Raw genomic sequence first — 13,414 nt, 5'->3', positions numbered from 1 at the left:
AAGACACCAGCATTATTCTGTTGTGATCTTCACAGCTCTGAAAGAGAATGAGAGATAGAACCATTAATAATATTTCCAAGGAGAAGAGAATTTCTAATGACTGGTGACTTGACAGGAGCTTGTGTTCTCCTGCAGTGAAGGGCATGTAAGACAATAGCAGATATTGGTCAATTTTTGATGCCAAATATCAGAGAAGCATTTAAGCACACACTTACCTTTAAGCAAACATTGATGTAATTGCCTGAAAGACATGTTTTTACATCTGAAAAAACCCTTACCTTATGTCTGAGGCAGAAAGCATCAGAACATACCCACTTGTTCTTTTATGGACATGATAGAAAACATTGACTCGTAGGGGACACTTGACATTGCCTATATCCTGTCACAGGCAGTAGATCGGTCCTATTAATTCTTCTTCAGTAATTCTCATCATAAAATGTCAGTTTGCATCAGTTCACTGGCACAGTGAGTAGCTTTCTTTGCCACCATCCACAGGAAATTTTCATTAATTTATGTACACTGATTTCCCACTGAAGTGTAACTTAATCTTATTAATTCCTGAAGAGGGTTATGTTTAGTTTCCATACGGACAATGCAGCATATGCATCCTGTTTTCTGTTCAAAGGAATCTCTTAAAGGGGGAGAAAAGAGTGATTTTAGGGGAAACATGTTTTTTAAAAGGTGATGCTTGTTTGTTTAGGTTGTTTGGGTTTTTTTCTTCTAGTTTGATGTATTTTAACATGTGACAGCTTTTATTTCTGTTGATACTTATTCTCCTGGTGGACAAGGAAAACTTCCAAGACTTAAAAACATTGATGTTGTAATATTTACTCTCTGAGTCAAATTCCTCAACATGCACTAATAAGAGTTAGATACTGGAAGGCAGCTAACAGAAGAGTAAATGCACATCCTAAAATATTTCTCCCTATTTATCTTCCTAATATCCATGGCTAAACCATACAAGAAGGAAGACCTGCTCTAGGGCATCTTAATGGAGAGAATGAACAACACAAGCAGGGATAAAAGCAAAATGTGCTTGTCCTGCGTGAAAGGATGAGTCAGTAGTGTCCTGGAGTCAGACCTCCCCAGATTCCTGTCCAAGCCCAGTTTGTCCTGTGTGATATGGTCACATGGACCAGTTCTGCTGGGTGAAACCATCCAGAGTGCTCTGGCTTTCCATCTGGAGAACACAGAGACAGATAATTTGGAAGAGCATATGTGACAGTGAGCCATGGTAAATGCAACTGAAGAGGATGCAATTGCTTTGCCCTACTTAAATAACCTACAGAATTGTGCTTTTGAGAAAGTGTGGCCTGTGTGTATTTGATTAGAGGAGTTTTTGTGACGGTAAATACCAGCATAAGCTCATTTTTCACATTACTCGTTTCGTGAGAATTCTGGCTGTTTAGTATAAGCAGCAAAAAGATATTTCCTGGAGTCCTTTAGAGTGTTAAATATGTATGATCCTAAATCTCAATCGCCGTGTAATGTGAATATTTACAAAACACACAAAAAACAGGGAACTGGGAAAAAACAGTGTGTCTCCATGTTTGATCCAAGGTGTCAGGAGGCATAAAACCCTCTCAGATTGACACATCAGCAATGTGTGATGCTGGGTGGGCTGGGGAGGTCAGCTGTAGATATCAGTGCTGAAACATACTTGAAAATTACTTTTGACAGAGCTCACATAAATGTTGACACTGCTTGGTCGTTGTTTGGTCATAAATTGCTTGTAAATGTAGTTCTGTTTTGTGTTTGGGAATTTTCTGCAAGAAGTCTCTGAATCTGATACATTCCAGAAATTGTCCTTGCATATGCAGAGTTCATTAACTCTTAATTCTCAGTATCATGGAAGCCACGTGATGGTGCAGATCACGTTTATCCTCTCTTACTGGGGCACAAAGGTTTTGCCAAGCCAAAGTGGAGACATTCAAAGAGATTTCAAGAAGACAGATAGTGAAATATTATCCTTCTGCCTTTTGGGAAAATATCCAATAACATATTCAGTATAGGGGTGGGCAGATACAGTTTCTATGAATGATATTTTGAGAAAACTAAAATGAATAATTTTAAAAAATATAGTCCAAATAAGTCAAGAGAAGTCCAGAGTTTTCTTCATTTCACCATTATTAGACTCAGTTATATATTTCTACTCTGTTGCACCAGTTTTATCTTTTTAATTCTATAAGTGTACAGTGTTCTTAAAAAATTGTGTGAATTTGTGTTTCAGTAACTTATTATATATTTCTTCTCTGGAAGGATGAAAAAATCCAAGATAAGAATTTTTTATTTTGTCTCATTTTGACAAAAATAATTATAAAATATAAGAGGATAGAAACCTCAAAACTGTTGTAATTAGGTATTCAAGCTACTGAAGAAATATGTACTTTTGGTCCAGACACCTTCTCTTTTTCCCAGCTATAAAATTTGTTTTCAATGTTTAATGTATTAAAAACCCCCAATATTATTAGGGAGGCCAGAGCCAGGGTGAGTGTCAGTAGGTGGGTGACAAGGGTGAAATCCTGGACTCTTAGTGCACTCCCACTTGGTTTATACGATCAGGCTTTTGTCTGAGACTTGTTGCAACAACATTGATAGAATTACCCATTTCATGCAGTAATAAATGTGCTCGTATAGGATTGGAATGTAAATTAACAGCCTAAATTTAGGATCAAATTACAACAATATTGGCTCAGATTTTAAAAATTTTGTATAACATAGTAAACTTCACTGAGCTAGGCCTGACTTCTGGCTTGCGTTTAGGTAGGGAACCAAAGTTTTGTGTTTCATTATCAATCATAGGTATCTGTTTGTCATTTTGCCATAATAATTTCTTTCTAAAGCCAATTTCTTTTTCAGGTATCACAGTGCTCAAGATGCCCAAATTGGGTGTAACTCTTAGTTTTTCTAAAATAAGAAACTGCTTTTGATATGGTAGGAGTGCAAACCTGTCTCAAGCTACTAAGTTTTAATTTACTGGTGTTGTTAGCAGTCAAAAATGATTGAAGAAAGTTTGGTTAGAGAAAAAAAATAATTTTGCTTTATTCTAAAACATTTTTGAGAGTAGTTAGCTTTCCATGGAGAAAACTCATGATTTTAAAAGAGAATGATTTGCCATTGAAAAAATGAATTATACATTTTATTACATCATTTGCAATTCAGCAAATGTATTCAGCCTATGGAAGTATGAAACCCTGAAGAACTCAGTGAGAGCAAGACAGACCACGTGTTTGTGTGTGTGTGTGCATGTGCAAAGGAGAAAAAGAGGGAGAGTCAGCCCAAGCAGAGAAGGAGAAAACATTCTGATGGATCTAATTTAATTTTATGTTGAGTTTTTACACTGAAGTTCATTTCCAAGTGCTGACACTTTCCTGGGAAATGCCATGAATGTGGGATCTGCCACAAATGAGAAGAATATTTTTAACTAACTTTAGCTGTGGATGATAATTTGTTAAAACAAACAATAGCTCACTGCATTACTGTTGAACGCAAAGATATTACTGCACTCAGCTAAAATCAAATAATCTCTTAGTTTCTATTCTCTCCAAAATAAGCTAAACAGTGGTGTCATAAAATGACAAATTACAGGATGAACATAAAAGCAGTGCCTTCAAAAATACAATAGTTATACAAGCCATCTATTGTTAATGAAGAATATAATGCAATTTGTCTGTCTGTAATACAATTATGCAAATCAAAGATGGAACTATCCTGAAATCTCTCTACATTCCAAGTCATTAAAAAGAGATAATTTATCAAAAAGAATATTACTGATCATGTTTATGTGTTGCACATTAATCCTATTACAATAATGTATCTTTCTACTAATGTAATGGATTTGTGCAATCTAACAGAAAATGACTTTTATACTACCCACAATTACAAAAATATTCAAAGCATATCCATCCCTGCATAATAACATATGCCTAAGACTGTACAATAAACTTATTAAAACAAACAAAGCTTATGAATGTAACCTTCAAACCAATAAAACAATGCTAAATTCAATTTTATTGCCCTCATTATTTCAACAACTTTATATATAATAAACATGGTGAGTAAATTACCTTAACCTTCTTTATGAAAAAATAAAATCTCATAAAAAAGTGTGATACAGAATTTGAGAATTGGTTAAATTGATGTCAGGCATGTAGAACATGATAAAATCTCTCAGACCAACACATAAGTGGCAATCCATGTGCTTGCAGTCCAAAGACTCTCTAAATCTCAGCCCTCTGACAGATATAATTTTAACAGGTGACAAGTCAATCCTTAAAGTAACAGCATCTTCTGAAATAGTTTCTTTTATCTGCAGTGAAGCATGTGAAGATGTCGTGACGTAGTATGGGCATTCTTCCATTCCCACAGAAAAATAATGTTAGGCTTAAAAATTCCCCACACAGAGATACATTCAGAAAAATCATGGCTCTACCTTTTGCAAAGGAAAAGGCAGCATATTCAAATGTAAAACTAACATAGTACATGTGTACTGTAGTATAGTCACTAGGTGATGGGTCACATGCTCAAGAAACATCATAATATTATTTTCTCCACCCCAATCTGCACAAATGGACTGTTCTATAATATTCAATCCTATTATTGTATATTTTCACTAATTTCTCTTCTAGAATTCAACCCATCTTTATTGACTTGAGCTTGCTGCACTCTTTTTTCATCCATAAAATGCTCCATTAGCTTCCTCAGTAGGCAGTTCAATGTACTGAACTATTTTCCTTCTGGCAAGTAGGTTTTTCTTAGATGCAAGATGGGGACTGGGTTAGTTGGCTGCAGAATTAATGCAGCTGCAGACACTCCTCCTGCTCATCCCATCACTGACCCTCCCTGACATGAAAACCACACTATGTTACCCACTTCACACCCATTTACTCCTCTTTCTTTGGAAGAATTCTTCTCATCTCTCCTCTTAAACTGGTGTATTCTGCATATTGAGATGAGAATATATGTTGAAGAGAGATTGAAGAAGAGGAAAAAGAGATGATACTCATGTAAATTGTGTTTAGTGGTCTTAGCCCACTGCAGACTGAAATGTTACTGTCAACACCTCACACGGATGGCGTGTTTAGAAGATCCTGGGGTAGCTGGCTGCAGCTGCTTAAAGGCTCATTTTTGCCCTCTCTAATCCCTGCACTGCTTTCTGAAGGCTGGTCCCTCCTGTGTTTTCAGGGCTCCCTGAATTGATACCATCCTTGAAGGACAGCATATCCCAGCTGGGCTCATGTTCTCACCCAGCCTGTGATTATTCTCCTTTCTGCCTTACCTGTTTTCCTTCAGTCTTGGAGGAAAGAGGTTTTCAGTCTGGAAGCACCTGACTTTAACTCAACAGTTGTCAGGAGCTGCTGGTAGTGACAAAAGATCTTCTTCCCTGCGTTTGCTAAAATGGATTTATGCTGCATTTTAATAACCTGATAAAACCAGATTGTTCTATTCTGAGCATCTTGACCTAATGCATAAGACATAACACTGGTAAATGCAAAAGTGTGTTAACCGCTCTACAAATCCATAAATCCACCCCTGCTGTTGCCGCTACAGTATCATGTTCAAAAGGATTTGAATTCCTAAACTTTCCCTCTGTTCTGTACTCTGAATGGGATAACATGATCTCATGGGTAGAAATACTACTTTTGAGGCTGACTGGCACAGCTCTTTACTTTCAGCTTTGCCATACTTTTTTATGGCATTTTTAATGTACGTTTCTTTATCAAGTGTCCAGGAGGTTTAAAATGGTTTTGAACCCTTTGTCAAAGCAGTCTAAGTCAAGCTTAGTAAACCTCCTGCACTTGGCAGAATCAAAACATTAAAAAGAGGGCTGGTTGATTTGAAGGCTGGCAGGGGCAGAGTCACACCTTGTCACACCATCTAATATTTGCTCACACAGAATTACATGAAGCCAAGTCAAGATTCTGCTCAGTTCTTTTGGATCAATCTCTGTCTTCGTTTCTGTCCCTCTTTAAAAGTCATACACTTTCTAAGGCAACTGATGGATAACAAATATACAGAATTTTGCTTCTGATACAAATAAGAACAAAGCTGTCCTTTACCAGATAAGAACAATTTCAAATAAAGTGGTGTTTGGCACTTAAAGGACCTAATTCTTCTATATGTTCTGGATAAGTATTAATTCAACCCGCCCTGCATAACATGTGCAGACCTAAATTTCAAGTACCTTAAGTAACCAGGCTGAAGCAAATTCATCAACCTCAGAGACTTTATGTCACCATAAAACCTGCATAAATTGGGGTGACAGCTGGCCCTAAGAATCTCATGTGCACTGGAACAACCCCTTTGACTTTGTGCCTCAGTGTTCATCATGACAATGCCCAGCCCGTTTGGATTCCTGCATGGCAAAGGCTTTCCACACATTTCTCCTTTCTTTTCAAGTAAGTGGAAGCTTGCCAAGGTTTTGGACTGAGCTGCTCATCAAACAGAATATTGAATGGATTTTAGCCTTGCTGTAGAAATGCCTCTTTCTTCACAGAGCCTGTCACAGAGCTTCTGCTCAGCTCTCCCAGCAGTAACATCATACAGGGACTGAGGGGCTTCTTTGGGCACAAGGGATACTGCTTGCTAATATCACTTAAAAACTGACAAAAAAAATTAAATAGGAAAAGATATAAAGCACGTGTCCCCTGAGGGATTTACAACCCGGTCTAATCAGGGCAGTTGAGTCCTGAGAAGAGGAAAGGGGAAAGGTCAAGAAAGAAGGCCTGTAAATTCATAGTTACTACCTATTTCTCTGTATTTTTTAACATCTTGGGTACATTTAAGCCTGCCCTTGTCTCTTTTTGTGACACTTCCTAGAAAATGGAAGCTAATACTGTCTTATTTCACACATTTGTTTTTAACACTAAACAACGTGAGATGCTCAGGTAGCACAGCAGAGGAAGACACTGAGGTACCTAATTTTGCCATACAGTCTAATTTCCCTGAAACAGCTCAGCTAACCTAGGGGCAATAGCCCTGCTGGTTGTGGCAAACTCACTGAGCTATTGTGCTTTTCATTTGCTGCACCCTTGACTGTCTGTGTGCTGTGCTAGTGTGTGAACAGGCATTCTGGAGAAAAACAGCACCAATTTTCCATACCATCTATGGAATTCAATTGGCAGAACTGTGTGACAAATCAGGGCAGATTAAAGTCAAGCTGGTCAAATTCTGCCATATTGACATCTGCACATAAAAACCCCATGGCATCCCCGTGTCCAAAAAAAGGCATAATTTGGATCACAGTCACAACACTCAGATGCAAGAAGGAAAAAATCTCCAGTGTTAAAACCAAGGGAAGACTCATTTTTGAGCAGAACGAGGCTGGGGCTTTTCTGCTCTGTTGAGGTTGTAATTACAGCCTCTCAAAACTTGCGTGACATTGCTAATTTTAGAGAAAATGGGACACTGATATCTATAAGAACACTCAGGGCTGGGATTTTGATTATCAACTCCATATATATCAGCAAATCAACCCTGTGAATATTAAAGTCATTTAGTATCTCTGTGTAAGTAATTACAGAAATGGTTCAACAACAAAAGATGGGAAGATGTAAATGGGACCCTCTAAGGAAAATTTAAAGAGGTTTGTCAGATGTGAAGATACCTGAAACTCCAACTGACCATCAAATTGTGTCATGAAATTATGAAATTGTATTGTTTAACACTTTTCAAAGAACAGGATTTTTTGCTGAACATCTCCAACCTAGAGAGGAATCACTGTTAGATGGTGGCCTCCACTTAAGACACAGATCTTGTCATTTGATGCATCCTATTTTATTTCATACAGCTTTGTGTCATGAAGAGACGCAGCTCTCTGCCTTAGAGGTTTCATCGTTGAGTGATTCCTCCAACTTTTGGGAAGTTATATGTAATATATATTAGCATTAAAGAGAGGCAAACATGCCATAAGCACCCATTGCAAATAGGTATTTACTTATGGTTTGGGCCAGGCTAATTGTGTGGAAGACACAGTGCTCCTTGGCACAAGTGTCTGAGTATGTTCTTATCTTATCTTATCCCACAAGGGTGCCTTTCACCTTGCAGTACCACAGCTGAAGTTCCCAGTGAAACTGGACAGGTGCCATGTGTGAGAGATGCAGGAAAATAAAAAGGCATGTCCTAGGCAAGCCCATCTGAATTTGTCCATCACTCTTGTCTTTCTCCAGGTGCCTTACATTTTTTGGGTGCCTGGGTTCCTACAATGGGTCCTGGACATCTTCTGTAAAGTGCCTATTAATGCCAGGCTCTTAGGATGCCCATCTGACTGAATTATCCAGTGGTCCATGTGCCAAGAATTCACATGGGACTGAAGAGAACTTGCCTTAGTCTTTAGCTCCATCCTTTTTCCCTTCCAGGAGATTGTTTCCAGCTTTTTCTCAGCATCAGTGGGAGATGAGGGTGCCTGGTACTCTGCGATATAAGACCTGAAAATTTCAGCCCATTGCAGTGCTGAGCTTTATTAAAAGCTTTAAAGAAACTAGCTGAGGCTTCTTTCCTCTTGCAGGTGATAATACCCCACAGCAGGAATCACAGGAGAAGACTATTTAGAAAGGATGTTGTGAAAGGATCTGGAGTTTGAGGGACTTCTGAAATCATCTCTAGCATAGGCACTTTTTGTTGATGCTTAGCATCCCTTGACATCATCTGTGTTCTGGGTCTGTGGATGGAAATGAAGATGTTGGTGCATATCTATCTGTATCTATTTTACAGGAAGCATTCAAACTTTCTGTGCCCAAGAAATAATATTGCAGAGATTTGGTGTCCAAATAAGGGTGGAGATGGAGAGAGAAGACAGACAAATTAAAAAAGTGTTTATCTGACATAAATCAAAATTGAACAAATTCTCATTTATTTATTTCTATTTGAGACTCCCTGAGTAGCAAGGTGCAAGCACTAAGCACAGAGGAGATGGCAAGCAGAGGAAAAAAGTAAAAGAGTTAAACGATAGCAGTGATCAGTATTTTAGTGTAGTCCTTCCACAATCTAATAGATACAAATAGAAAAGGCCAGGCACAACACAAATATATCCTATTGTGAATAAACTAAAGTCACAATGGAATCTGTCATGCTTATGATATGAGAAACGGACAATATTCCCGAGCTGTTGTCATGATGGCACTTGAATGCAGTTTGTACTTTGTTTGTGAAGCCGAATCAGAAACCCTTTCTCCCTCCCCTCTCTCTCTCTCTCTTTTTTTTTTTTTTTGGCCCAGCATGTGTAATTCTTCTTCATGGAAGCTCGAAATGGCTGTGGAGCAGCTCAATATTCCATTTATTTTATTTATAAAATAAATTCAAAGCCTGAAAAGATGAAGTAATTGACTTACTGGGATGACAGTTAAACCCACTAAATTTAATCTTATCCTCTCAAGTACAACATATCGCGCTTACAAATTATCACCCTGCACCAGACAGGCCTGCTCTCTTCACCTAATCCAAATGGAAATGAAGGCCTCTGTTATTGTATTATCTGACTTTACTATCAGCATTAATCCGGCTTAACTCACTTAATGATGCCACTTGTGGCACTATGAAGGCAGCAAAGAAGTCTATAAACTACTTCCATTAAAATGCAAATCTGGCCCACAGAGAAAATAAGTGACACAAAAGTAGGAGAATTCGGCCATACACTGTATTAGCCTCTTGCAGCACAGAACTGATACAAGTATAATAACTGATGCTGTGATTATTATTCTAGCTGTGGATTTCCAATGAAAGGAAGCCAGTCTACCACAGAACGTCACAAAAGTGCTTCAACAAGCCAGGGTATTTAATTTCTGAAGAGATTTATATTTTTTGTTGTCAGGAAATGAACAAATACTTATCAATGTAAAAACTGCTATCTTAAATCTTCCTGCCAGGTTTTTCATACTGATATTATTTGCACCCTATAACACAGGAAATGAAAATCTTCTGTGCCTTTCACATCTCCACTGTATCTTAAAATTCTTTAGTAACAGACTTGCTTCTTTTTTTAACCCCCTTCTGTAAACATAAAAGAAAACTTTTATGGATTAAGTATAGGGAATTACTAATGCCAAAATCCCAAGCCCAAATTCCTTCTCCTGAACATTTCTGTTTTCTGTTAATTTAATTATTTTTAAAGGGAATCATAACATCTGTTTTATGGAAAAGCCTGATTTAATTTTAGTGTAAAGCTACTCACATTTACCTCTACCCCTCACACACACACAGGCAGACTGGCATATTCTGCCCAGCCATCTCTTTGTGTAAAAAATCATAATGCCTCCATTACTATGAAAGAAATCCTAGTCAAAACACCAGGATCTGAGTCTCTCCCCAATCTCCCTTGAGTTCAATAGTTTCTTCTGCCTTGATAACCCTAAGACTTCATTTCTGGCTTTGGCACAGGGACAACATCCATATCTACAGGGAGACACAGGCACAGAGCTCCCACTGCTTAGATCAACATTTTTCTGGAGGCTTCGATAGCAAAATGTAAATGCAAGAATTTGGTCCAACATATTTTACGTGCAGGGTGTTAGATGCCCCCTCACTTTTCCTTGGAAATCTTATTCCCAATAATATTACAATTAGAGATGGGGCCAAGCTCTGCCAACTGGGATCCGCGTTTCAGCCTCGCACATGGGAATTTGATTTGGCTCAGTGTGCTGAGAGGAGAAGCAATGAGATTCAGGTTTGCATCGAAGTTTGGATGATGAATCCCCTCCGAGGCTGAAGAATGTTTTGATCTGGAGCCCTGGTGTGCTCTCTGACAAAGACCTATTCTCCCTCATCCCCACCCATACGCTCTCCCCACTCGGAGCACGGCTCCTTGTCGGGATGTCCGCTCAGCAGTGTGGGGATTTGCTCTGATGTTACCCTGCTGAAATGCTGTTAAATTGGCTTTTCTCTCACCTGAGGCCCGCAGGAGTGTGATGTGCTTGGGGCAGGCCTTGGATCTACCCCAGCCCTTCCGCCTGGGACACACATCACTGAGCTCGGTGTCACCGCTGCTCCGGCAGTGGCTGCCCAATGAAAATGGAAACATCCACTAGCAGTCTAAAGCTGGGCAGCAAAGGGGGTTCCCACTTAAAAGAGGCCAACAGCCCTGCAGATTTTAGCAGTTTCTCTTTGTAGCTGTTCACGGTTGCTGGGAATCGTTGTGGCTTAGGCGATGAAGTTAACCCCCAGGCACTGTGGATCTGGAAGTGGGGATGAAGTTAACCCCTGGGCACAGTGGATCTGGAAGTGGGGATGAAGTTAACCTCCAGGCACTGGGGATCTGGAAGTGGGGATGAAGTTAACCTCCAGGCACAGCAGATCTGGAAGTTGGGGTGAAGTCAACCCCCAGGCACAGCAAGGTCTAGAAGTCAGGATGAAGTTAACCCCCAGGCACAGCAAGGTCTAGAAGTCAGGATGAAGTTAACCCCCAGGCACAGCAAGGTCTAGAAGTCAGGATGAAGTTAACCCCCTGGCACAGCAAGGTCTAGAAGTCGGGATGAAGTTAACCCCCAGGCACAGTGGACTTGGAAGTGGGGATGAAGTTAATCCCTGGGTACAGCAGATCTGGAAGTCATGTTGTGGCCAAAGGGAGGTGCAGTGCCACAGACATCCTGTTGGTCTGATGGGCTCTGAGCTGTTCTCAGAATGGGCAGCACCAGCAGATGCCACAGGAGATGCTGGCAGGGCCTTCCACCTGCACACCACCCTGCAATCCCTGCGCCAAATCCTGAGCTCGTGTCAGCAAATGATTTACTGAGCTTTACTCAGGGCTTGTTAGTAGGAAATAATTGCCTAATTTACCAGGGAACTGCCTCAACTCCTTCACAACTTTGGTCTGAGGCCTTTACCTTCTGAGATGCAATGCTCTGTGTAAAAGCAAGATAACAGCTAGGTAATTTTTCTTACCACTACACAATAGAACTTCAGTGGGTTAGCTTGAAATGTCATTCTAAAACTATGGAACTACTGAACTACATCTCAACATGAATGCTATTATTCAAATTTAAATTGGGATTGCTTCAGTTCAGCTGAATGTGCTGAATTGAGTTGGCATAACATAAACAAACGAACAGAACTTCCAAGGGCACAGGGATTTTTAGTGATGCAGACTACAGGAGTCTGTGACAAAAACTGCTACAGATTGTCTAACACTGTAAATGACACAGCACTGGATTCTCACATTCTGTGTTTAGTTTTCCTTGCATCATGATACATCATGATACAGCATCTTCATGCAGACAGCTCACAGTTATATCCATTATACTTTTCCAGAAAATAGGAGGGTGTTGGACTGGTTGAGCTTTCAGCTAGTTATTCTGTGCTTCTACTTCTTCTAGTGAATCAAACCAAATACTAAGATATCTAATGAAATATTGCTGTGTATCATGGATGATACTAAAGATTTAACATTCAATCTCCTAGAGTACTGTCTGAATACACTGAATAATTAGCACACTGCAATATCCGGGACACAAAGTGGTGTGATATGCAGTAAATCTTTTTATTATTCTATTGTATTCACAGGAGGCATGAATTTTAGGTGGTTTTGTATAAACAAATGCACATGCAGACAAAATCATACCAAATTTATACATGAAATTGTCAATCAAGTTGGCATATGATTAATTCTAATTACAGTTCAAGAATGATCAAACAAGTACCTGTGCAATTTTTGTATTTTTACTGGCACTGATACAGGCGTGATGATCCAGATGCATAATTTTTATACACTTGCTAATATATTTGTGGGGAAAACCAGATACATTTGAGGCCTTGTTGAGTCTGCAACAGAAGCATCAAACTTCAACTAAAGATCAGATAACTTTAAATATCTTAACCAATTAAATATCTAAACGAATCTCATTAGAGAGTATCTAATTCACACCTGTGGAACAATGAGGGCATAGTGAGAATTAAGAAGTGAGGAAAATAGTGAGAATTAAGAATCGAGGGAAATAGTAATATACCATAAAAGTCTTCTCTGTGGTCTGTAGTGGCCTTTAGAGGCTAAAATCAACCCCTAAATGGAAAGACAGCTTTCAGCTGCAGCTTAAATGTAACAAATGCATTTATTTGCTAGAGTATTAGATTAAACATTGAAATAGCATAAAGAATAAAATGTAATTTCTTTTGGAAAGCTCTGGAGCAGACCAAACTGTATTGGTACTTTTGTGGGGTAGAAGCACAAAACTGAATAAAAGCAAAAGATAGAACTTGCAGCTAGAAATCTCAGCCAGGGGAGTTCCTGCAGTTCTATCTCAGTTTTGACCCTGCCCACTCTTTCCTTTCAAGGTCTGTAGCTGGAAGAGCTGTTCAGAATACTCTTAAAATTAAAAAAATAAACCAAAGAGTTCTAACCAAAATGAAATATTGCCTGAACAGTCTTGTTTTGCATCATTCTGGCTTTATTGCTTTATTTTTTTCCATCCTTAATTTAAGATCATAT

The sequence above is a fragment of the Zosterops lateralis genome (genome assembly GCF_965231275.1).
Source record: "Zosterops lateralis genome assembly, chromosome: 7".
Taxonomy (NCBI): Eukaryota; Metazoa; Chordata; class Aves; order Passeriformes; family Zosteropidae; genus Zosterops; species Zosterops lateralis.
This window is presented reverse-complemented; position numbering follows the sequence as displayed.